The following is a 27,607-nucleotide window of genomic DNA, read 5'->3' on the forward strand; positions in this document are numbered from 1 at the left end:
TTTTTTTTTTTTCACCAACTGGGGGACGTGAGCCACGTGTCATGTTGTGTCCACGTGTATCATCATGCGCTGACCTTCCACAGTGACACCAGGAGGAAACGGCAGAAAAAGATGGTTTGAAAAGCTGAAGTCGGGATCATTTAAGGCCACCGAGAAGGAGGAAGAGGCTGTTGCATTTATAGCGGTAGAGCATCGGGAGGGGTGCCCATCAAACATGAAGAAACTCTGGGCAAAGCGATTAGTTACAGGGTGGAAGCATCACACTTCCTCTGACTTTATGCAGCACCACAGTCCCAGTTACCGAACTTGGCTTCTACTTGTGGGATGTTGGACAATCAAAATATTTCCCCAAAGCCTCTACTTCTATTTAAAAGTCTAAAATGCATATATCACATTTATTACTGCATTAAATCGCAGGTGAAATTCAAGACGCATGGATTTTTTTTTTTTTTTCTCCCAGCGTCTCAGGAGAAACAAGTGAAATCCTTGACTACTCGTCAGGCAGAACTTTCAACCGCTACAAACCTCTAAGTGTTCCAACAGAGCGAGCGCATCCGACTCCAGTTTTGCCTTTGGCTTCAAATCAAATGTGAATGTGGAGTTTGCGTACCTGCGAGTGTGTGTGTGCTGTGTCACCGTGTGTGTGTGGGTGAGAACAACCTGCCCTCTCAGTGTAACTCAAAGTGGATGAGCCCGAGGGGCCCGTAGGGGTTGGTAAAAATAGCCCCAAGGCTGATTAGGAGCGAGGCGACGGGGGGGGCTTTTAAAAACCTGTTCATTACCGCGACGCTGAGGCCGCTTTAAGTAGCCCTTCTGCAGAGCCCAGCTGCTCACATCTGCCAGGAGCCGTCCGCCGCGCCCCGCGTCCTCCAGGGGTGGGACGTCACCGCCGTAGACAGTGACACTGGCGGGTAGAAACTCTGGCCTCAATACAAAAAAACGCCGCGCCGCCACTTGAATTTTTAATAAGCGCCTCATTTGGCTGTTGCCGTTCTCCATATGGAACCGGAACGGGAACCGTTTAACCTCCGCCTCGAAACCTCGCCTGATTAGGCCTCAGGGTTCCTCCATCACTTATGTGCGGTCCATAAATAGAGGGAAGTTTTCTTTCGCCGCACAGCAGAAGTGACTTCCTGCACCTCTAAAACAATAACGTAAACAGCTCCACCGCGCTTGATTAAAGTCGTCCTCTGCAAAGGGCACGTGAACTCCTCGAGAGCGGTGCTTGGCACCGTTATTGAACCAGCAATCTGTGGGGTCTGCAAAGGCTACGCCCCTCTGTCAGAGCGCTGCAATGAAGTCTGAGCCCGCCCTGACCCCGGTTGACTCACATCAGGCCCCCTGCTGGGACAGTAAAACAAACTAACCCCCCATAGACAGGCTGTTTAGAAATGCGCCGTACTGAAGCCTGTCCGTGGACGGAGGAGGATGAGACACACACAGTAAAGGAGCTGCTGCGAAGCCGCGACGGCAACAAAGTCAAATATCAGAAGACCTTCAGCTTCGCGCCGCTTTGTAGCCGCAGTTCAACGGGGATTTAAGTTCTGATGTTTGGATGTCGGCTGACGTTGACTGAGTAAATACAGCGGGATACGCGTGCTGGCAAACAGCTGGGCTCGGCTTCAGCAGCCGACGTGTTGGAGCATTTGACGCCGCTGGCACCGTTTCTGCTGTTTGACTTCTCCTTCCTATCGTTTCCTTCATTCAATTACTCCGCAATCACATGCGCCTGCTATCAAACAGTGTCAGACACAGCCTCTCCATCCTCACGCAGTCCCAGCTGTGGGGTTTTCCCCCTAATCCCGCTGTCCTCCCGTGTTATAACAGCTCTGAACCCAGGCCCTGTGGGGGAGGAGGTGGAGGAGGGGGGGTTCTCGCCCACACTGTGTTTTCACAGGCTGCAGCATCTGGACCCGAGGACGTCATTCCTGCTGCGTCCTGTTTGGGGTCAAGGACGCGTCGCAGGATCAAAAAGGAGTCGACATATATCACTTGCTAAAGATAATATACTTTGCAAGAAGCGGCTGAGTGAGTGAAGGCAATGAGGCCTTGGGTGGAAGGGTTCAGCTAGTGGAGCTTCTTATGAATTTACAACCCACACCCCCCAATAAATTCATCAGGCCACTAACTAAACACCAATGTGCAGCCGTGACTGTTTTAACTCCGTAGCTTAAATCCAGCTCCACTCCGCGTCTTCCGCGGCTTATTTTTCCGTTTATCCCCCGTCTTCGTCTCCTCCGGGTCTCTCCTTCCCTCCTGGATCACATCCCCGCTGACCCGCCTCGTCCAAAGCACACAAACGTGTTGCGTGTGATGTCTGCCGGCTGCTCACCCAGCTCGGCCCGGCCCCGGTGAGGCGGCCGGACGCTCCCGGCCTCTTCCAGGCATTTCCTGGGTCACCTGAGCGCAGCGGGCTCCGCCTCCCGCGTCCTCTGGCCCGCCGTCCCTCGCTGGCCCTTCCTCTCCGGCCTGGAAGGTTCTGAGAGGGGTCAGAGCGGCCCGGTGCGCCGGTGGGAGCCCTGCAGCGGATATTTATTATTTCATTTAGAGCCTCCCTTTTGCTCCGGAGAGTGGAAGAAGCACTGACACAGGTTGAAGGATAGTTCACGAGGTGACCATGTGAACTGTTGAACCCTGTGAACATGGGCTGGGGGCTGTTTTTACATTTTCTGCACCCCCAGTTGATGTGACACGATCTATTCAGAGGAGAGCGAGCGAGCGTGAGGCTGCACACAAACGCATGTACAGTCGCAGCTGTGCCATTTCTGGGAGGCATCATCATCATTTTTTTCGTGTTATTTGGCAACAATAAGATGGTGAAACATCCAGTGTCCACAAACCACACGATGCAGCAGCAGCAAATCTGCTCTGACCATTGAATAACAGCAGGAAATAAACTCTCATTTATCACAATAATCTATGATACATGTATGTCATTCCTCAAGTTTTAGTCAGAAGTTGGAAGAGACATCGGTCCACGTGACCGCGCAGCACTCAACGCTTGATCCAGCTTCCTGTCAGGAGGAGAGAACGGAACGGACGGAAGAATATGTTCACATTTATGCGAGTGTGAAAGAAACAGCCACAGGAATGTCTTTGGACGACGCCCACACGCGTTCACTTCGCAGAGGAGGAACGCGCTCCAGCAGCTTTGAGCTCGAGCTTCTGCCCAAACACACGGACGCACGCACGCACGCACGCACGCACGCACGCACGCACGCACGCACGCACGCACGCACGCACGCACGCACGCACGCACGCACGCACGCACGCACACACACACACACACACACACACACACACACACACACACACACTAGCATGACTCGTGCTCACATTCGCCCCCAAATCAAGTGGTTATGATAATAAGTCTGCTTGTTTACAACCTCCCTGATCATCTGACATGTTTGTGCACTATTGCACAAACATGTCTTAGCAATTATTTTTGTCATACATTCTAGAAATGATGGCCACAGCAAAAAAAAAGACCAGATGTTGGGATAAACCAAAACCTCACTGCTGCTTTAACTCATATTTAATAAGCAGAGATCGGGTGTGGGGTCCTTCATTGCAAAATCATGCTGCTCAGCCAAACATCACTGCAAACAACAAACATTTTAAATTATCACAGCCGAAGTTTCCAAAGATGCAAAACGTCAATGAAGTTGGGAATGTTTGGAAATGTGCAACAAATCAAAATAAGCATTTAATGTAAATGGTAAATCAACAGACAGAAAGACAAAACAGCTTTAATCCTGCGTAACGCCCTGCATCCATAAATTCATCAGACGTGTGGGTGAAGAGAAGAGACTTGTCTTCCTTTCATGCATGTCTGCGTGCGTGTAAACGCCCCCCCCCCCTTTGGTTATTACGCCCAGTGAACGGAGGTTTAACCTGTTAGGAGAAATTTCAATGCACTCTGGCCAATATCAGCTCCTTCCCCAAAGCCAAATGGAGGCTGGCTGGGGAGCCGGAGCACGACAAGCCAAAGCAGCCCAGAGTCCTAACATCATTATAGGGCTGAGAGAGGCAATAAAGCCCAGTCTCGGGAGATTAGCTCTGCTGCAGCCCCGGCACTCACCCATCGCCTTCTGTTTTGTTCTCCTGATCTTTTTGTCTGCTCTCGTACGACAACATGATAGATGATTTAGTCTCGCGCGCTCATCCTGGTTCTCATCACCTGGAGGACCCTCCGATACATTCGTACGTCTCTGCTTATTGCGGGTGCTCGCTACGGCCCGAGGGGCGACCGGCAGAGAGCGTAACCGCGGGGGGGGCTTTAATTTGTGTTTGTCACATGCCCGCGTGGAGCAGAGCCGCCCTTAGAATCAAGACGCAGCAGATGACGGTATCGCTTAGCGGAACGACACGCGGATGGATCCCATCTGCAACCAGTTGCTCCTGGGGAGGAGTGAGATTAATGGTTTTAGGGAAATGATGAATGGCCGGGATCCGCGTTGACAGCCTCTGATTGACAAGTTACAGGTGTAGAGCTCCCAAACACGCACGCAGCTCCCGCTCCTCGATCGCTCGCCCAAAGACGCGGGTGCAACAGCCGCAGACGCCTGCACCCGGCCGGTCGGGGGGCTATTAGGCAACGCGTGACCTCTGACCCCGCGGAATGGGCGCGACCGCGAGGCCGGTGCTCGCCAGCTGAATCTCTGGTCTTTGATGCTCGTTGGCTGAGGTCCGGGCCCAGAAACAGTTAAGCTGTCACACATCAGAGAGGACGAGGAGCAGCCGCTCGTGCAGCACGGGACCAGTTGGCCCGAACGCTGGGACGCGGAGGGGAGGGATCAAAAGGTCCGCGGAGGCAGCTGCACGAGGTTAGGGTTACAAAATAAAGATGACGAGGAGCAGGCCAGACCGGGCCCGACTGTGGGAGACTGGCTGTGGAGCGCGAGCGGCCATTACGGAGCGGCTGCTCCGCGGCGTTTGACAGGACGTCACCTCTCACCAACTTTTTCCATCCAAACGAGAGCGGCGTCGAAGAAGGAGCCGACGACTGAGACCTCATTAGCGCACGGCATAATCACACAGAAAGGGCTTTTGAAAATGGAGTTTTTCCGCTCGCGGAGTAAATATCGCAACGAAGCAGACGCGCTACGTCCATTTTATTTTATTCAACCTCAATTTTATTCGGAAAAGTCGCGGAGAACAGGAGCAGCTTAAAGGCCAGCGAAAGGTTGCGACCAGGCTGGGGGCATTGACGCGGTGTGTGTTGCTGCGTATGAATAGGAGACGCTAGAGGTTAGCGAGTGCACAGAAATGTCTAGGGCCTCTGGTGGAGAGATGAAGGGATCAGGTAAAGCGGAGAAAAAAAGCTGTTTTTATCAGAGTTTCCCTACAGTGGTCCTCTGCACATGCTGCACTTTCTCCTCTGAGTCAAAAAGGTATCAGCAGGGAGCTTACGGGCCCGATTCACACCACTCCTGTAAACGAACTTGACAACCTCTGATATCACATTGCTTCTCTTTCCTCTTCCCCACAAGGTGCTCGCTCTCTCTCGCCGCCCGCCCGCTCGCTCGCCCGCCCGCTCCTTTCGGAGGCCCTGCAGCGTCCGCGGGGCCGCTCGCCAGCACCTCTTTCCAGGGCTCTGGCGATGGGGATGCTCGCAGGAACAAAACACGCTAACGCTCAGGGTCGGACGAGCTGCCTGTGACGCCCGCGGGCGGCGAAGGCGAAGGCGCCGCGCGTGCGATCAAAGAGGAGGCGCCCGGTTCCAGCCTCGCTGCGCATCTCCTCTTCTGTTTCCCCAACTCGTTTTCGCATCGGTAATGACCCGCGGACAGTGAGTAATATGGCAGGGAATTACACAGAAACGTCTCTTATGTGAGGAGATAAACTTGTGGAAAGTAGGACAGTGGTGATCAGAAATGCCCCCACCCGCTCTTAAAAGGAAAGAAAGACAGAAAAAACAGAGCCAGCGGTCACCTTGGATACAGAGATTCTTACCCTCCAATTTTCTCGTGCGATAACACAGACGCGCACCTGCAAACTCAAACACAGTCAACACAAAGACTTGTTCTAACTCAAACACTCTTTGCTTCTCTCCGCAAACACACGCACACGCACATACACACACACACACACACACACACACACACACACACACACACACACACACACACACACACACCCACTGGGAGGCTTTGCCGAGCGCCCATTTTAATGTCCAGCCTCACCGTTGCACGGAGCTCGTGCGCTCTCGCTGTCATGCATCTGCTTGACAAGTATCCTTGACAAAGCAAATCCCAATCTATATGCAGCGTGGCAGGTGGGGACCTTGTCAAATGCTAATGCCAGGGACACTCTGGAGGTTGATGCCCTGTGTGGCTATTTTTACAAACAGAGCGTCACCGCGCCGTGCAGTACCGGCGCCGGCCAGCTGGTGGCAGTGTCTGCACTCGCTTCATCAATCACTCCGCTTTTCGCTTCCTCTCCCTCTGCCCTCTCTTCTTGTTATTCATTAAAGCGCCTCGGAATAATAAGTCCCCAAGAAACTGGGAACATGTGATGAAGTCGTAGTTAATAATGTATACGCCACCCTCTCCCTCCCTCTATCGTTTTCTCCCCTCTTCTCCCTCTGCCTTGATTCCTTAGTTCTCTCCCCATTCAGGCCCCTTTCGCTGCACAACTGCGTCCACCACACTCACTGAACTGGGGTAAACATGCATTTGCATATTTATACTTTAACCCCCCTCCTAAGACTGTGACATCAGCGTAGTATTGTAAATGGACTCATTTGCAGACCTTAATGCGGCCGGCCGCTGTTTGGACCCTGAACCGGCCGCTCGGACGCCGGCTCCCACGCTCGCTGCACGTCCTCCCGCGCTCCTGCGCCTGCTGAGCCTTCGCCGCTGTGATCCGCGCGTAAAGGCCCCGCCGCTGCTCGCTGTGATCTTCTAAGTGACACGGCGAGCGATGCGTTTGAGCGCGCTACGTCACTTTGAGCCTCGTGCAGATCACATGCGAGCGACTTCAAACCTTGCAAACAAACAGGGGAGGGGTGGTTGCACTCGTTTCTACTGAACCATTTCTATTTCCCCTGCAGTAATTTGAAGCGGAGTCTGAGTCACTACTTGGACTAGTCTTAATTAGCTACTGAGGACCTGGGCAGACCCGGGGCTTGTCCTCCTTCAGTGGGATCCGTACATATTCTGCTGACCTCACGGTGGACGTCACCGACTCGCTGCACGGGCCTTTAGGGACGTGCACCTCCAACAGCACAAATGGGAACAACGGGGACGTCATTGTTGTGCATTGGCAGCTCAATTATTGAAGCGCAACAATCGATACCCCAGCGCCGGAGTATTTTTATAAGGAGCTGAGTAATGCATACTGCTCATGACACTGTCACAGGAAATGGAGGATAATACTGTGTACACTGTGGAAAAAGCAGGCTCAGGAGAATCCAAATCGATTTAATTCAATTTGGGTCAGCCTGTCTTATTTCAAGGTGGGTTTTTTTCACTTATGGGCAAGAAAGGAGAATCTGGACAAAGTCTCTCTTACGCTGCCACCTGCTTCCCCCCTTTCTCCCTTTATTTGTCCTGGACAGAAATGACTTGGGTAGTGGGATAAATTATTAATTCAAAAAATTGACTGTATCCTTCATGCTCCTTCTCTTGTTCTCGCTACGTCTTGTCTCTCTCTCATAAGCTCCAGATGCAAATGTGACTGTGTCTCTCCCCTATAAATAGCAGTCGCCAGAGGGTTTCTTCCAGGAGTCAGCCACAGTTTCTGTACCGTACCAAAATAACCAAGGGAGGGGAGAGTGGGAGAGCAACACTGTGGCAATGCAGCCATCCTCACACTCAGCCGGCGCACTCCATCAGCATAGAGATAAGTACGCCGAGCGGAATGAAGGGAGAGGAGAAAGTTGAGTGATTCGTCAGCGCGACCTCCAGCCGGCTCCTGATAGGCCGCCCGCGTGACAGCGCTGCCCTGCGATTGGCTGCTGAGGCATGCCCCAGTTTGTTGCGTATCTTTGCCTCGCTGTTGGAGACCTGACTTTAATGAATCTCACAACTGTCCGCGGCGTTGATAATAAGAACTTCACAATTAGCTTTCAAATGATGTCCTTGTGTATTCAAGTGTTGTACATGCAGCGCCTCGTGGAGTTATTGGCACCCTGATGATGAGCTAAAAAGACTCCGTAAGCGAGGCAAATTTAGAAAATTGAGAGCACTGTGTTCTTTTGTTCACGTTGGATTGCTTTGTAAATTTATTTCAATTTATTTTTATTTGCCTGGCAAGACCATATTTTCACTCAGAATGTGTAGATTATGGCTCCACTGTTTAGTATCGTCATGAGCATGTCTGTCAAGCTTTCACTACAGTATTAGGCAATGTATTTCAGTGGGTTTCCAGGTTTGGGGAGCAGTGCTGCTAATGTTTCTGTAGCAGTGGTTACGTACTGCAAATACAAATGACAGCAAGCGCCATAACCATGGGGGTGAACGTCAACCAACAACAACAAAGATGCTCAGGGTGTAGATCTGATTTGGACAGTTCAATGGATTCAGATGGATAAAATGGATTCCTAAAAGATATAAGATTATAAGCAGCAACAAAACTGTATAATGGCAATGAATCTCTTGTATACCAACCAATTATTGTATAAGATATTCGATAAAGAAGATGGGGAAGGTTTAAAGTTTTAGAAAAATTTAAAATTAATAACAATAATAATAATAATAAAAATACAGATATAATGGCACTGCTAAAATAAAAAAATAAATAAAATATAAAAATAAAATAAAAAATACGTACAGTACTAAAAATTATAAATTTGTCAGCAAGCTAATACCTGTTAATTACCACTGAAAAAAATATAAATTAATTCTATATAGTAATACATGTAAAAAGAAATATTTGTTGAATAAAAAAATAAAGATAACGTTTGTTTTGGTTAGTAATAGGAATTCAAATCTTTTTTTCAAAAATGTTGAAAATAATTCATCCTAATTCAACAGCAGTCAGGTGAAAATTTGAAGGAAATTTTTCTTTTTTGGTTTGTATTTCTTTTTGCCTAAAGGTTGAAAAAAATTTTGAATTAACAACAAAACTAAAATAAAATCAGGTTGCATTGGAGGGTGTGAATGAATGTGACACACTCCCCTTCTGATCCCCTTCACTTTCATTTCAGTGGCACAACACACACACACACACACACACACACACACACACACACACACACACACACACACACACACACACACACACACACACACACACACACACACACACACACACACACACACACACACACACACACACACACACACACACACACACACCAGGTACGCGCATGCACACAGTCCCCGTCTCTCTGTCCTCATTAGGGAGGCTGCATTGTTTCACAGCCTATTGTGAAGACTGCACAAAGTGATCCTGATGAAGTCTTTAGTTTCCATCCCAGCTCACTAATCAATTTCATATTCTCTCTTCTCCACGTCCCCCTCTGTCTCTCCCCACCTCTTTCTTTCCCCGTCTCTCTTCCTAAAAGCCTGACACAGAGCCAGGAGTGAGACAAACACCCATGGAAATCATTTCAATAAAGACTGCCATCATATATCTGTGGTGCTAACACTGTGATAGCAGGACTCATAGCAATTTAATTAGCTAAAAGAAACAGGGTGATGGAAAACGTCTCTGCATGACAATATTCGCTTCGCCCGCCAAGCTTTGTGCAGAAAAACCCAAAGACAAACGTGTGAAAAAACGCTGCTTTATTAGCAGAACACAAGTTTACTATGAAAATATTCATGTGGTTGTAGTTTGGGGGAGAAGCGTGCGACTGCATTGGTTTATTTATACATTTAAATCGGTTTGAGTGGCTGAAAAGGGAGGTATGGTCACATGTGGGATGCAATTAAATGAATGAGGAACTAAGAATAAAAAAAACATCAGATGCGCCCAAGAGGCAGCCATGCACAGCCTCAGCATTGACTATACAGCACCATGGCAATAAATGGCTGCGCCTTCTCGCTTAATGTATTCACTCACAGCAACCTGAATGGCGTTCTCTGTGAATGATCTCACTGTTGATGAAAATGCATGAACACTTGTTCAAGGCCCAACCTTTAGCTTCCCTGAACAGCCTGCTCTCGTGCATTGTTTAAATCATCCCTGGCCCAGGCGTGAGACCCCCGTCGCTGGGGAGTCGAGCCGGCCCAGACAGCAGCCTCTAATCCAGTGGTGGTTTCAAAGCAAGATGAAGCAGATGAAGGGTCGATTTCAGCCGAGCAGCTAAGCTACGGTAACATATATGGACGCAGCAGAGTGTGGACGTAACAGGAAACTCCACTCTAGTGCAAAGTGCGTGAATTCAAATAAATATTCTGTTACGAGAGAAAGACAATTAGGACACAACGGAATTAGAATGTGTGTTGTTACATATTCTGTTAATATGTAAATCTAAACTAATATACATATATATAAAATAATTTAAAAAATATAGCAACACTGCTGCAAATTACACAATAATTTATATTTATTGTAGTGTATAATTACAATTTAAATAAAAATATGTTTGTACCACAATCAAACAATAATAATGATAATAATGATAATAATAACAATAATAATAATGTGGATGATATCTGGATTGTCTCATCATCCTACAGGAAATAAAGCTAAATGGATGTCTAGGTGCGTCCTGCCCGCAGAGACCGCTGCCTGCCATTCGCAGGCCTCTGAAGCTCCATTAGCTCCTGTAGCTTGGTGAGCTCCAGCCCCGGCGTCTCACGGGACGGCGAATAACAGCCCCGCTGACGGCTCTTTGAGAATGACCGATTGTACAGTTGTGGGAGAAAATTCCGCTGCGATTCTCCACATTAATCGAAACTGAGCCTTATTATTTCTCGGTTTGGACTTCTGCGCCGTATTTGCAAGTGATGAAAATGAGATTGTGAACTCCAAAGGATATTTCTGCTGAGATGGGGGCCGATATTTATCTCTTTGAGTCTGTTTACCTTTTTTCACCGGCAGGAATATTACTAGTAATCCAACATTTAGTGCCGCAATAATCCCAGTGATTAAGACCTGCTGACAGTTGAAGGTAAAGTTTATTGTTACTCTGAGACCCGGGGTGCACTGCCATATTAAAAACTGTCTCTGCATGCAGAGCTGGCCGTGAAAGCAGACACAGGAGACGGGATGAGATCAAAGGGCTGCCCAAAAAGGATCTCACCACTACAGTGGTGCTGTTCAGCTGGGGAATGTGTGCTTTGTGTGTGTGTGAGAGTAAACCTTCACTGTAAACGCCATAAAATAATACAAAAGGAGCCTCTGTGAGCATTCACAGTAACGTAAAACAAATACAAATATACAGTATAAAACTGCATACTTACCTAATTAATAGTCGTATCGTAAATAATCGTAAATAAAGTCCTTCAGATTATGTCCGTTAACATCATAATTACTTTTTACTGTGATAAATCCATGGTAAACTTGATTTGGTTTTGGCTATAGCCCTGTGAAAATGCTCAGAACCTGACCTTTGTATTCAAGAAACATATAAAAACACACACAGGAAATAAATAAAACAAGATGTGAAAGGGAAATGGCTGGTTTGAGGGCACAAAAGCAGCACCTACAGTGTAATACAGTGCCATTGTAACAGCACTAACATTTAGAAAAAAACCCGCAGCGCATCCATTTTTTGGCTTTCCCACCCAATGTCCAATCAGATGCTCAGGTTGGAGATGAAAATGCCACTTTTCCTGCAGGCAGCCCCAGGCATGTCATTAGGAGAGGAATTTGATGCCCCGTGCAAGCGCTTGGAACTATCAAGTGCAGTAAAAGTGAAAACTCATCAGTTTTTCCTCCAAATTTCACTATGTCCTTGACTCAAGTGTTGGAGCGAGAGAGGGGGAGAGAGAGCGCAGGGCCTATAGGATTAGGCCTTTAGGTGTCACTGTACTTTCAAGAATGCGTCCTGCCCCCGTCGCACAGACGCGCACTCGCACACTCCAACAAAATGGTGTCACGTCGGGGCATCTATTGTTGGAGAGCGCCGGGTTTGGCTTCCAGTCGGTCGTGGCGACGCAGCGAGGGCCCCGTGCTCCACTGAGCTCCCTTCTCCAGGGATGGATGATTAATGGCTGAAGCAACAACTTTGGAGCTGTTCACGAAATCTGATTTCTCGCAGACACGTCAATCGGCGGCCGCTGCCGGGGACCGGGTTCCGCTCCTCTCGCTCAGACTTGGCTTTTTGGTTTCGCGTCCAACGCCGAGCGCCGGGTTTTACGAGGCGTAATTGCAGCAAATGATGCAGGCGCTTACTTCTAATATACCTTGTAATTCTATTCTCTCACAGTAATGTGTCTTTTCTGTTAAAAAAAGCAGAGGAAAGAAGGAAAAAACAACGGATGAGGAGAGGCTTTTTAAACTCCTAACATTACACATTCAACGCTGCGAGAACAAAGCTGAGCCATAAATACATCCATATGCTCTCTGTTTGTGGCTATGCATATTTCTATTCAAGGGAAAAACATGCGGTTTTATGCTGAAAGACTTACTATTCAGAAAATAACCTTTGTAGATGAGACGATTTGAAACAGTTTTTCCTCCCCTTCCTCCCTCCCCGTCCCCTTTTCTGTGCTTCCTCTCTCTCCCAGCGTGATTTTACTGTTGTATCACGCCAGATACGGATCTGCCGTCTATGCTGCATTCAAGACTAATCAGCCCTAGCATTGTTATGTTGTTAATATTCAGACAACCCTCTGCCAAAAAGAGAAAGAAAAAAAAACAAAAAACACAGGCATAATCACAGGGCCGGAGCAACAGCAATGACAAACACGGCCCCGGTGACTTCCAATTTCAACCGTAAACACGACGCGGGGGGTGGGAGTGAAGCGAGGCGGCGCAGAGCCTGATTTGTGCAAAATGTCACCTGTGGAAGCAGCGAGTCGTGGCGGGTCGTGACTCGTTGCTTCATAGACATCGAGACCACTCCGACCAGTGTCAGTCCTTACCAGTTCATAACCAACATGTAAAGTCACATCTGGCCCCAAATTGACCACTTGAACTAGCTAATCTAATCTAATCTAATCCAATATGCGACTAGTAATTGAATTATATTTTAATGAAATAAAATAAAAAAGTCTGTTTTGTGACAAAGTGACAGTGAGGACGTTCCTCTCTTTCCTCCTCTGCCTCTGGATTTCGCTGCAAGCCCGAAAAGTCATTCAGCGAAGATGGGAGCAGCAGCAGGAACCCTTCACCTCCTCTCTCTTCTTTTCCCACAGTTTTTTTTTCCTCCTTCTACTTTGTGCTTCTGTTGGAAATGAGCTGGAAGACAAAGAAGCCATGTGTTGCTACATGGCATGCGTTACTGTATGGTTTGCTTGGGATTTCCGGTGCACGACCTCCTAGGCATGGCTGCACAGGTAATTAAACCTCATTTGGATTCTTTCTACATCTTCGCTGACAGGCCCGTTCGGGGCAAGACTCTGGGAGACAAAGGTGCCTTGGCAAGTTTTTACAGGCTACGTGGCTGATGTGACTCCAATTGAGTATGTGCGAGAGAGAAATGGGAAAGGAAATGAAAAAAAAATATGGCTGCTCAATGAAGTGAATAAGTGTGTGTGTGTGTGTGTGTGTGTGTGTGTGTGTGTGTGTGTGTGTGTGAGAAAAGGTTGGTCGGGAGAGTTTGGGGGGCAGTGTGTTTAAGCAGAGATAGGCAGCAGCCTGTACAGGAGGCTTTGTGACCTACATTGAGGTGGGGAGGAGGTGATAAACGGAGAAAAGGAGTAACGGAGACAGGGCGAGGAGAGGAAAGCGACTCAATGGGTGGGGAAAAGAAAAACAGGGAAAAGTGAACGTGATAAAGAGATGAGAGACGGGTGAAAGAGAGAATGAAAGACGCAGGGGGGCGGGGAGGGGCAGAGGAGACGTCCCGAAGAAAGAAAAGGGGAGGCAGGCGAGCAGTGTTGGGTTTCAAATCCAGCGCTCCTGACAGTGTCATGCCAGATGACCTTGGGCATGTCACGCTGCCATCTGTTCCCCCTGTCTGCCATGTCAACACACCTCCAACCCAACTTAAAGTGGCCACCGTGTGATTTAGAGTTTGGATCTTATTCCCCGTCCGTTATATTTAAGACTATATTGTTTTAATTTAATACAGACACAGGTTAAATGCGTCCTAATCCCATGATGCCTCTGGAACTGAGGCTGAAAATACTAATTCAAACTAGTGTCTCTTAAGCTCCGCCTTCCTTCCTTCTGCTGTGTTCTGATTGGCTGAGGATGTCATCTGGGTCAGACTTTTTGTTAATCTGCGTTCTTTTCTTGTGAAACCCCAATAATTTCAATTTTATCCAAAATAGGCCGTTAACTTTTTAACTACAGATTTCCTTTTCGAAGCAACCAGGGTCCATGTTTTTTTAAATAAACCCATAAAAATGACAAACTGCAGAGCATCCGTCACCGTTAGCTATTCGGTTAATATACACTAAAAGCAGAGCTGCGCTTGTGACGTCAGCCGGGATTCTGCTGCCTGAAGAGTAAATCTGCTTCGTGTCTGAAAATGGGCCTCTACGCATCCGTCCCATCGCAGCGCCCGGCGCGAGCAGAGCGGCGGCAGCACTTCTGGGTGCGCCGGCACACAACGGTGCATTTCCACAGCTCACTCGTGAGCTGATGCGTTCCGAGTCGAGTAAATTGGCCGGACCGAAACCGGCTGCCGTGCGAAACGCTCGAGCACGGGTCAATAAAGAGGGAGCTGCGCTACGGCGAATGCTGTATGTGACACCGAAATACAGGGATGCGTGACATTAGCCCTCTTTAATTAGGACATTCCAGCTGTTTTCACGCCGAGAGGCAGCTGTCATCGTCCTGAGCGAGCGCGATAAAGAGACAAGGAGAGAGGGGGAGCGACAGGGAATCTGGGGAGTAATCATGGGACTGAAGGTGGAGAGAGAGGCTGCATGCATAAGGACGGGAATGACCTTTTCTCCAGCAGCCCATCTTTGTGAGCTTATATTGTTATCAATGTATTACTCCCTGGATGGCCACTACAGCTACAATAACGCCATTGAACCGACAGTCCATCATCATCGCACAAAGAGGGGAGCCGCCGCTGACGTCCTAAGGGGCATTGGGTTGCAACTGATTGCGCTCATAAATGAGCGTGGCTCTCATAAAATCATGTGGTAACTGCTTAGCGGTGCACAGGGCGATGGCGTCCGACGGCGGCGTGCCCGCTTGCCGTCAGCTCTGACTCTTGCTTTCAGATGCGAAGTTAATCGTGCGTCGGCTGAAATGCGTCGCTGCGTCGGCGAGCGGCTTCCAGGTCCTGGCAGATAAAAAAAACAACAACAAAACAGCGCTCCGGAAGGTGAAGCAACACGTGACCCTTTTTTTATATATGCCAGAAAACAAACCTCAGTTGCTAATGAGGTGGATTTAGTCTGTGCATGATAACAGTTTATAAAAAACAAAAATGCATACAGTATGAGGTGATTTCGAGGCTGGTTCCAGATGGTTCTCCTCTGACCTTGGATGATTCTTCCACCATAGAGTAGAGCGCCACATTGTTTCATGTTCCCATATATTGATTAAGCTATCTGTAGGATTGTGTGTAAGGAATTGCAGTCCTATCTGACCCAAAGCAAACTGTCCGAGGCTAGAGTCACACATGCAGAGATCTCTGTCTTTTGCAGGTTCAGGTTGTGGCACTCTGCAGAATCTCTGCAAAACTAAACACTCCCCTACCCCAAATGCATTTGGAATTTGTCAAGAGACCGCAAGGAACTTAGGGATCAAGCAGGCTTAATGTATTGATGGTATTAGTCCAGAGTCTGTCAAATTAAGTCCTCACACGTCGCCTATGGCTGGATTTGGGCGAGCAGCACCGGTCCATTAACTTCACACAGGAGGGCTTTCTTTTGGGAAGATGCATTCAGAGCAACTTGCTGAATGACCACACGATGAATATGGAATACATTTGGACTATTACCCATCTTCAGGGATTCAAAAGTAAAACGAAAAGAGAAGCGCGAGCGAGAGAGAGAGGAGAGAGAGAAATGCCTGTTATTTAGGTCAAAGAAACACTCAGTAAAAGGAAGGAAATCACTACAATAATCTCTTCTACTGCAGCTACTTAGTTGGTTACTGAGCTCTTTTTGGGAGATAACGATTTACTTCCACTCCACAGCAAAACATCTCTGTATATTACTGCATAGTCAGGTGAGGTGAGACGCCACACAACGAGCGAGGAACAGAAAAGATCACGGGACCAGAAAATAATGACAAACCACTTAGCTTCTGTTGTGTAATTACCGACGGCTGCAGACAGAAAAACAGCAGCTTTTACGTTCTCAAATCACCTCGTGCCCTGACGAGCAACCGCACGTCTCCCCTCAGCCCCGACACGCCGGGGATTAGGGGAGGTAAATCCACGAAGACCGCGCCTCACGCTCTCCACCTCATCCTTCACTGCCTGATATGCACGGGAAGTGGGTCCCTGACCTGCTCCTGACTCGGGGAAATTGCTGTGACCTCTCTGCGCTTTTGGGAGGAAGCCAGAGCTGGCACATACACACCAGGGCTCTGTGGCAGCCTGTGCTGACCCCAGAGACCCACACACACACACACACACACACACACACACACACACACACACACACACACACCAACACACACACACACACACACACACACACACACACACACACACACACACACACACACACACACACACACACACACACACACACACACGTAACTGCGGCTTGGATTGGGTTACCCCTTAGAAGGGATGCCTGCCTCTGTTTTGCATCCTCTCCCTGTTTTCATCCTGGGAACCGAGGAATGCCCCAGTCATTAACACCGGCAGCGTGTCCGCACCCGCAGCTAAAAGGCCTGCATTCATAAGAGCCATCCTGGAAACCAGATGTGCTGGTGCGCGCGTTTGCATACATGTGTGTGCAGCACTTGGATGGAAATGTGAGTTTCGTGGGGCAGCAGATCAGACCATGTGTGTAGCTGAGTCCCCAGGGCTTGACTGGTGCATAGGTCACTCAGGAGAAAGTGGAGGATCTCACACACACACACACACACACACACACACACACACACACACACACACACACACACACACACACACACACACACACACACACACACACATCATCTTGGGAAAATAATCAAGTGCATTTAAAATTTTATCTGACTAATGAGAACCTCACTAAAGAGGTCTTAAAGGTCAAGGCTTGACCTTATTTGTATTTTTAAATGCATTTTGATAAAAATTTAAATTACATAGACAACACATTCCCAAGAGATATTTAGCTTTGCAGCTACTGTATTTTCACTTTCATTTGGCAACGTGCTGAAATGTCACCCACTGGAAAGCGGTGTCTAATAAAATCTGTTGACAAGCGGATCTAAGGATTATTCTAACTAACAGGGACGTCGTTCCTGATCTGGTGGCGGCTGAAGTCTGAGCAGCAAAATATTTAACAACCGCGGCAAACAAAAGCAAAAAGTGCCCGCGTGGCTCCAGTGACAAAATATGTTCCTTGTGATTTTGGTAACGCAGCCCGTGCTTATATTTTCCTGAGCGTGAATAAAAAAAAAAATGTAACACTGGCAATGGCTTGTCTATCCATCACACCTTTCCCATTGCTCTCCCCAGGGTGTGCAATATTTACAATTCTATGATTCCCCTAAATTTAGTCTGTGGGAGTCACCAAGGTAATCGTTACTGGCTGAATATCATGCCTGGGAAATACAAATAAACATAAGTTATTAAACACACCATATGACGTCGTGGAAACCTGGCAACCGTTCTAATTAGGGAGTTTTAATTCTTGTCTTTAATTCACTTTTCCCACACAAATCCAAGACTGAAGACACCGAACGTTGCCAACTAATCTTTGCCACCCACGGAAAAACGGCACCGTTGCCAGACCTAAAACAAAATGAAAATACACTGAATACGTTTCAGAGTCAATTATTTTCTTCCACTGAACACTGGGCAGAAACTCTCCTGTTTTCAAGTGGCAATCCACTTTGGCTGAGTGATGCCACGCAGCCGGTGACGCTCGTCTTTGGCTCGTCTCAGACGCGGTGGCCGCGTGCGCCGGACGGCCTCCGCCCGCTCCGTTCGGCCCCTCCTCCATCAGCAACGCGGCCGCGTGCGCGCGCTCACATATTATACAGTTGTTCTCCGCTCCCCTGCAAACGGCCAGTCATTTCCACCAGACACAGAAAAACAGTGGCGGTGACTTCGGTCGGGGAATAGCGAGGCCCTTAGCCCATTTCAGTTAGTACAGTCGCATCCAGCACCAATTCCCTCTATTCCAATATTCATGACCTGCGCATGGAAACCCTTACGCCAGAGACAGCTTCATTATTAGTGTGCCTTACACGCAGCTCAGTGGCAGGATATTGCATAGAAAAGCATATAACAGCTGAGCTATTTGACTTGGGCAGCTGGGCATGCAGGTATTGTAATTTTAATTCCCCTCTCAATTCCCACGTCCCGCTACAGCGGGGTGTTGTTCCTCTCAGACAAATCTGGGGTTAGATTTCTTGGAAAACACCACCCGGAGAAGCAGGCGATGTGATTTCACGTAGCACTTTGCTGAAATTATAAACCACTTGTGGCATTGCACATTTCCTCTCGCCCCCGTTTCTGAAGCTGCTGTCGGCCTGTCAGAGGCAGCGCACGTGGAGCGTATAGAGTGGCTATGAAAAGGAAGCACAAAACAAATACCTGCGGAGCGACGCTGCAAAGCGGGCTTTAAAAATAATTACCTGGCAACCCGAAAGCGCCGCGGCACCAAATTCACCAAAGTGCAGCGACGCTACAATCCAAAAAACACCTATTAACCTGCACAGAATTCAAAACCACGGCAGCGTCTGCTCCCATCACCGCATTTGTCTCCATGCTATCCTCCATCTAAATGGCCATTAGCCGGACTAACCCAATTAGCGGAACAAGATCTAACACAGCCTCCCATTGTCCTTCCATCACAGGAAACGGTGGAGGTTTGCAGCATTCTGATCAAATGTATGGTGATTAATGACCGCGCTCTCGCTATGTTGACAGGCTGCAACAGCTCCAAAATTCAGCTGCACGTTGGCGCTACACACATTTGTCTGCGTAACTGACACATGAATGAATAAATTGGGCAATGGCTCCATCACCAGCCTGACTACCTATAGCCAAATTTCTTCCCAAATGAACAATAGGAGCGAGTCGCTGTCAGGCCCGTGTTCCCTCCGTGACATGCCTCATCTGTGCATTGGGAATAACGACCGGGCTAAAAATATTAGAAACTCTGCAGCAAATTGCTTAAAGGCTGTTTTAATTCTACGGATGGACTGTCGAGCAGTCGCGCTTGACAGGAAACAGAAACAAGTGATGTAATGGCTGGAGGAGGAAGTGGCGTCCACCAGTAGCCGACGGTAGCCGACGGTAGCCAGGACGCATGCACGTCTGCTCCGTGATCCCACATGAGCCACGACTCAGCATGGTGATGAGGGAATCAGAATATCAGCTCAGGGAAACTAAAGCGGTCAAACCATGAGTTGCACACGACTCGAAGGTAGTAAAACCCACGTAGGAGGCGGAAAAATCCGCTTTCATGCAAATAAGTTCTGCTCAACGGATAAAAGCAGGACCAGGGTTAAAACACAGCGAGAGAGAGAGAGAGAGCGAGAGAGAGAGAGAGAGAGAGAGAGAGAGAGAGACCCGTCTGTCAGTGAGGTGTGCTTGAGAGGAAAAAAAAAAAAAGTTTGAGGCACTTATCAAACCATAAATCTCAAGCCCAGGAATTAAAAAAAGTAAAAAAGAAATAACAAACACCAAACGTCATGCTGCTTTGAATGTCTGCCGCCTTCCCCCCACACCGCAGGAGTTCAAAAGAATAATAACTTTGCCCTCACTCATCACCGCCCAGAGAAGCGTTAGGGCAGCTCATAATATTGTTTTTTTTTTTAATTAGTAGCTCTCGTCTCACCGTTAAGGGCAGCAAAAATCAGCATAGATATGGTACGACTGTGAACCGGGCTAATAACCGAGGGGTGCGACGGCGTCTGATGACACTCCATCGGATTACGTGCTGTGACCGCGAGGCGAGAGGCAGAAAACGGGAGCGTGACGGAGCCCTGGGATCAATACGTGGCCTCTTTAAAGTTTAGCTGAAAGAACACGAAGCTCGAAAACGCGGCCCAAGATTGTGGGTGAAAAGGTCAAAGCCTCTGCCCTCAGCTAGAAAACAAAACATCCCACCTCTTTGGAAGCAGGTAGAGAAAAAGCAGCCAGAGCTCAACTCCTAAACGGAGGACGAGTCCAGCGACGGGAGGTTAAGAGACAGAAAGCGCTGGGAGGGACGAGGTGCGCGCTGGAGTCAGAGCTCTGGGAGGGCGCTGATGGGGAACAGATGGAGGAGGCGGGGGCTGCGGTGGGAGCTGTGGGGACCTCTGTGCAGCGCTCAGAGTGCGGTGGTGGTCGGCCCCGGGGCCGCGTCCACGGCCGGAGGATCCCAGCGTGCGCCCGCGTCCAGGTCTGCGTCCAGGTCTGCGTCCAGGTCCGCGTCCAGGTCCGCGTCCAGGCCCAGGCCCAGGCCCAGGCCCAGGCCCAGGTCCAGGTCCAGGTCCGCGTCCAGGCCCAGGTCCAGGTCCGCGTCCAGGCCCAGGCCCAGGCCCAGGCCCAGGTCCAGGTCCGCGTCCAGGCCCAGGCCCAGGCCCAGGTCCAGGTCCGCGTCCAGGCCCAGGCCCAGGCCCAGGCCCAGGCCCAGGTCCAGGTCCAGGTCCAGGTCCAGGTCCAGGTCCAGGTCCAGGTCCAGGTCCGCGCGGCACCGAGACCCTTCCTCAACGTTCCCATTCTGGCATAAACAAGACGTCCCAGTAGGAATTACACGGTCGGGCTCATCGCTTACGTCCCCGCCGCTGCCGGATGAGGAGAAAATGCGCCCGCGTGTGTGCGTTTGTCACGTTATTGCCGCACATATTGCCTCTTTGTTTTGCATTTTCATTTCTTATTGAATTATGATGATTTTCTGCTTCCCTGCTCCGTCCAGTGCCGACCCTCCTGGCGGCTTCGAGTCACCCATCACTCACCACGGCACAATTTCAGCCAGAGCCTCCGTCGGCTGAATTAGGGTAACTTGAACTGTCCCAGATTGTAATCAAAGTGAAAATAATGAGTGCAGGACAAAGAGCGGCACTATTACTCCAGCCAGCTTAACATTTCTCTGCCTTAGTGTTTTTATTTTCTTTCTGTTTTGCTCGTTCCCTGCCTCCTCCTCCTCCTCCTCCTCGAGAGTCCAGGGAAGCACAAACAAAAAGCAGAACAGAGGAAAAAAAAAAAGAAAAGAAAAAACTATCAATTGAGCAAAGCTGGTTGCAAAAGAATCTGACGTGAGGAGAGGGAAGGCCGAAGCGAGCGAGGCGCAGAGTGGCAGCGGGGCTCCACTGGGCTCCACAGCCAGCGACGTGCAAATGAACTGATCACCTGAGGGGATTCTGCTCCGCTCACTTAAACAAGCGCTAAGTTAAACACACATGTTTCGCAGCTATCGCTAACTACGAACGCGCCCGCGTGCATCGCTGACCTGCTGCCCAGCGGATGGAGGACGGCAGCGGGCCTTCAAAATAAGAGCGCATCTGTTCCAGCCGCGTCTGGCGGAGACAGACAGTTATTGAGATGAACTGGGAGCGAGGCAGCAACAGCACCCGTTTGAGGTTTGCTGATTGTTTTCCTTTGCAATAATAAAAGGGAAACTAAATGATATGTGACCGCAATTTGTTAAGAAAACATGGGGCCCGCTGCAAATACTTCCACCTCAGCCCCATGTAAATACACCTGGCTCTGGGTTGTGACAGGAAGACAAAAGGAAAGGCAGCGAAGACAGAAGCCAGTAAATAAACAGCAGAGCCCTCACACGGGTTTCATTAGATTGGGTGTTTTGTTTATGCTCATTTTTAAAAATCTTATTACCCCAACACGAAGATTACCTTCTGCGAAAGCAACTGAAGGATGAAAAGTGAATTCAGAAATATCACTGAAGTCTTATTGCAAAAAGATAAAAGAGTCATTGTCACCTAGCAGTTCTACCAGCTTGGCTGCATTATAGTACAAATACTGGCAAAACAGTGACATCTGAATTTTTCCACTCCCTCGTCTTCCCTCACAGCTACTATCTCACAATACTGTGGTGCCGGCACAGATGCAGCCGTGCAGCCAACATAAGAAATTCTGTAAATTTCACACTCTGCTGCCTGCCAAAAAAAAGAAGAAGAAACAAGCAAACAAGAAAAAAAACACCCAGATTTGGTGATTTTGGCCTCTCGAGTCCCGTTCCAATCTCTCCCCAGCAGAGGACCCCGTTCCGGCCGCATCCCGCTTTGGATGCGGCGCCCAGAAACACCACGTTAAACCAGCCCAGGCTCTGGGGTCGTTTCAAACACGTCGGAACAAGCTCAGATCTGTGCAATTTACATTGTTTAGAGATGCTGTGACGAAACCAATTACGAGACTTAAGAGATAGGGCGGTAAAAAAAAAGGAAGAGGATAAAAAAATCAAAGCAACTGGAGTCTGGAGTAGGAATAGTCTTGCGTTAGTAATGAGCGTTTGATGGTGATATACTGTATGCAGAGGCTCTTATGGAGGTTGCTGTTACAGACTGCAGAGGCTGTAGCTTTTTACGGGCTGTTGTCTCCCAGTCTGCCAAGCTGCATTTTCCTCATTGTTGTCTCAACCTCCTGAGATCTCTCTCAAACAGCCAGATCATGAAAACATTCCTGCCAAGAAAAAGTCAAAGCCTCCCCCTGTAATTCTACCTCGTGAGCATTTACTTCAGAGACGGGCCATAGGTCACTCTCGGGGGATTGTTGTGTATTTTGATGCTCCAGCGACTAGAGGACGAAGGGCTAAACGTATTGATGGGAAACGGAGGGTCTCGAGCCGAGCCGTCCTCGCTTCCCATATGGGCAATGAGAGTTAAGTGAATCACAATAAACACAGTTGACTGCAGAGTTTCCAGCTGGGAGCCCTCCCCAAGCGTTTGTGAGAAATGTCTCCAAAAGTCTGTGTTGAACATAATATTCAAGCTGGTAAATGTATTAAAAGATAAATACAAATCATAATCGTTCTGGGAGTTAATGCAATTATGTGCTTTTACACAAGCGAATAAAACCAGTTATAAAATACTTTATATGTCAATAAGTGAATGTGATGAAAGAAAAACAAAGGTTTTTATATTATTTTTATCCATCAGAGCAAAACAAAACCACTAAACTGTATCCAACAAATTCATTATTGATCACTGGACGGTTAATAGGTGGTGACACAGTTATGTCACATACTGTATTTATTGTGCCGACTGCCAAAAACAAAAACCCTAAAACAAAACACAGACACAACAAAATCACAGGAGGGAATAAATTAAAAAATGAACCATCTGAGCTAATTTTGAGCTAATCGATATCGAATATAAAAAAATGAAATGAATGACAAATGAAAAATGAAATAATGTTTTTGTTTCATTTTCTGTTGGCTCGTCACAGACCTTCCTGGGTTCATCTGGACGACAGCAGCATCTTGTAGCGGCAGCCAGTGCGCTTCAATCAGGAGCTGAAATTGTTTTGCAGCTTCCCGGTAATTAACTGATTGATAATTTCTGGGCTGGTTCCCCTTAATTACTGGGCTGATTGTAAATAAACACGGTGATCCAGTAAATTAGACGCGACCTCCACAAAGTGGGACACCTCCGCTTTCCGCCACGTCTGGTCGCCGCCCACATGACGCTACAGAGCTCAGCCCACTTTACTACACTGATATTATCCTCTCAGACACACGTGTGAGCCGGTGTTTATGACTAGAAGCTCACTGTCCACGCATTCATTTCATTTTTTACATTTTTATTATTTTTAAAAATATTGCCAAAATGCCCACCAATTCTTTTTTCACAGCTATGCCGACACCGTGAGGCAAGAAATAAGCAACTTTATTTTTCCAAGCCAATAGATTAGTCAGTGACATGGTTTCAACAGGGGGAGTCACCCTGCTGTCACACACGGGGGCTTTAACAGACAACACCGTGTTCTGTCTCGCAGGTAAACGTGCACAGCAGGGCTTTTATTCCAGGAGACGAGTGTTCGGCGGGTTCCAGACAAGCCTCGCCGCTAATCTCTCTTTTGTGCTCTTCAAACGGTTTGTCATCATGCCTTCGTTCATACATGCTTTAAATTCATATTTTTATAGTTTTTCTGTGCTCCATTGAAAAGCCAACAAATTCGTGAAGCACAGAATTATGTGAAAGGACGTAGAGTTCAAATATAAAACATTAGCACTTCTTGTCTGGTGCAGGTGCAAAACTACGGGAGACGTTTATTTACAGAAAGGTTTCGTGCTTCAGTCAGACAGATAATTAGAGGAGTCACTGTCTTCGCTAGTAGCTGCAGTCGAGGCCCTAATGGCGACCAATGCTCCCAGCTGATACCGAACCAGTCAGGGATCAAGGCCAGTGAAAGCTCGGAGCCAGCTGCCGGCCTCGCAGCATCATCAAGACGGCGATGAGGACGAGATGAAGGGGAGAGACCAAACAAAAAGGGCTTTGTCCATGCGTGTGTCAGTGTTTCCTCCAAGAACCCATAAATGAGAGGCAGTTGTAATAGCCGGTAATTGGAATATCACTTTCAGCGCTCGGGTTTCTCTCAGGTACGGGGTGGGTTTGTTGTCTGCGGATCGCTCCTTGGCAACGCACCGGCGAGCTGCGATTTGCGGGATTTTCTCTTTGCTTTATTCCAACATTTCTTGGAAAGGTACGTGGAAAATCCACCGATAAACAGAGCCGCGGGGCAAAAGAACGAGTCGAATCCGATCCAGGAGAGCGTACGAGCAAGCATATGTCTGCAATTGGGTCCTAAGTCGGGATGAAGTCACACAGCCGTTTGTTTACTGGCTCATCAACGCTGGTGCATGCGCTGGCAGCGCTCGCACGGCTGCAGAACCGCCATTATTTGTTTGCATGTGAAAGTGCTTCTCTACATCTGAGCAGAAGGAAAGTGTTCCAAATGACTCGCAGCTTATTGCCTGAAATGAGAAGTCCAGCGCGGAGGCAGATCTTAAGCAACCTATACGCGCGCTATCTTTTAATATCCCGCGCTCGAGCCGCACGGCGCGAGCATGTTGAAGGAACACCGTTTGCATGCCAGCGGCTCCCGCGCCCACAAATTTACGAATTTCTAAAGTTGAAAAAGCTCTTTCAGACGGCGCAGCGGGGGGAAAATACATTTACTGTAAACCTGTATCTCCTTGAGCTGCTGCCTTAATCTAAAAAAGAAGCAGGAGAAAAAAAAAAAAAAAAAAAAACTTCCCCTGCCTCTCTATTCTATGAGAGACCAAGGAGCCATCCATCACTATTTTCCACAGCGCTTTACTGCCCAAACTGCTTTCTCAACACAGGAATGAGCACTGTGGGGCTGGACAGCAGGTTCTGGCCCCTGAACAGCTGTACATACGGAGGTGTACTAAACATCCATTACTGCGCCGCTCTCAGCTGAGGCCAAAGCAAATTTAAAAACTGCTTCAAGATTTATATTCCCAGTATGTGCCGTAATTAATGGGTTTCTGAATAACTGTGCTGAATGCGATGATCTAAATGAATATTTTTTACAGAGACATTCGACATAAATCCTATGAATGAAGCGCTCATCTGTCAGTAGGTGACACTAAGTACGCGAGGTTCTGTTCCAATGATAAAACAATATAAATAAAACAAAGCCGACGACGCTCCCCGGACCGGAAAAAAATCTCACACTTCTGTATTCATAACATCAAATCCGAACAAACCCTCATGGGTTAAGTCCCGGTCAACATGCTCTCCTTTCAGCGTTAACAGAATCAACAGTAAATTATACATGAGAAGCAAGCTTCTACCTAACCCATTAAAAACGCCCTAACCTGCAGGTCAGACAGCAGACAGCAATAACAGAATCCGCCGGCGCACCTTTCCTCGTCGTGTCAACCGAGATAATAAGGGCCTCGGCCGGGGGCGCGACACCAACACATTCTGATACTGCAGCGGAACAAAAGCGGGGCCGCTGAGCGTCCCTGTCAGGCGCCGCAGAATGGGAATACAGTCGTTGAATGGGCTCGCGGCTAAATCCAGCAGCGCTACGCCCTCAGACAATGGCTGCGCTGCTAATCCCCCTTCATGGGGTCTGCATCCCCTGTCACGCACAGTGGTGAGCCGTGCCGGGACGCCGTGCAGGCGCCTGACACCTCCACAAAGGCAGCGTCCCGGGCCGCGGTGGGGCCCGCGTGCTCTGCACCGCTGTGCGTGGAATCTGCATTGGGGGGGAATAAAGGCGATGAGCGCCGGGTTCAACAATAAGCCGCCTGGGCTGCTGAGACCCCCGTCAAGCAGCGCGGTGTGGCCACCCATCAAAACCCCTGAGCCCGGCGCCGGAGGCTGGCAGGCGCCCACCTCCTCCGCCGTCCGGCCCGGTCGGGTCGGGCCTGGCTGGGCCTGCTCCCGTGTCCTCTGCTCTGCTCGGCTGCATCTGACAGCTGTTACCGGGAAGGTTATTCACCGAGCGCATCTCTGCATGGCGTCCACACACACACACACACACACACACACACACACACACACACACACACACACACACACACACACACACACACACACACACACACACACACACACTCACCCTGACCCCACGGCCCCCGCCTGTCTAGTCAACCCACCCGCCCGCACGCTCGGCGACCAAGCGACAAGGTGGAGAAAACGAGCTGACAGTGTCACTCGTCCGCCACTCGCATTTCACGCTAGGCGTGCGTCCGGCGACTGCTCTTTTTCGCCCCAAAATAACTGAGCTGACAGAAATACAGTGACACCGTTTGTACGTTGTTGTTTTTTTACCTCTTTATACACGTACAAGGCATTCTGGCAGAAAATAGGTCAAACGGCGTGCGGATACGGTTCAGCTGAAATTTGGCGCCGCGGTGGGCGTGTTCGTGGGAGGAGGGCGGCTGCAGTGGCGCCGACCGGAGACAGGGGGCGCTCTTACTGTGCCGAGAACACGTGCTCCATGAAGCGCGGAAGCTCTAGTTTCTTCCTCAATAAAAGCACTAACGTATCGCGTCGAACCCGAGCCGTCCGGGTTCGGGCGTCTTCCTTTTTTTCCTGGCGAGTTAATTATTTGGCCTCTGCACCGTCCTTTGTATCCGACCATGCCTGAGGACTCTGCAGACCTTGTAAAGAGACGTTCGCTAATGTTGTTTAATTTTAATCTCTCTGTTTAAACCACAAATACATCTCTCTGCTAATTTGCAGTGACGAGACTCGCCCGTCTGTCGCCATTAAAAAGATAAAAACATGCAGGGTCAGTTCTCCGCTGCCCTCCCCCTGATATTTCTATTCAGTTTCATCTGTCATGCTGCAGAATTAATGCTTCTAATTCAGATATTCTGTTATTTTTCCAGCCTTGGAAGGATCTCAGTGTGGGATATCACAGCCTTCATTATCTTTAATGCATTTTATCCCAGCTCCCCCAGAATTGTTTCTCATGCAGCACACTCGCGCTGCTCCACGCCGTCCACAGACTTCCACCGCCTGATAGGGACTCTCTCCTTAT

At 48.8% G+C, this 27,607-nt stretch overlaps 1 long non-coding RNA gene across 1 annotated transcript in view; it reads right to left on the bottom strand.

Moving 5' to 3' along the window:
* Positions 1–8,270: 8,270 nt before the first annotated feature.
* Positions 8,271–27,607, bottom strand: part of LOC121202195 (uncharacterized) — a 61,453-nt gene continuing 42,116 nt past the window's right edge. Inside the window, exon 3 of the long non-coding RNA XR_005897619.2 lies at positions 8,271–12,338. This is a non-coding gene — a long non-coding RNA (uncharacterized LOC121202195). The remainder of the gene's footprint in view (positions 12,339–27,607) is intronic.

Source organism: Betta splendens, chromosome 4 (assembly GCF_900634795.4).
Source record: "Betta splendens chromosome 4, fBetSpl5.4, whole genome shotgun sequence".
Taxonomy (NCBI): Eukaryota; Metazoa; Chordata; class Actinopteri; order Anabantiformes; family Osphronemidae; genus Betta; species Betta splendens.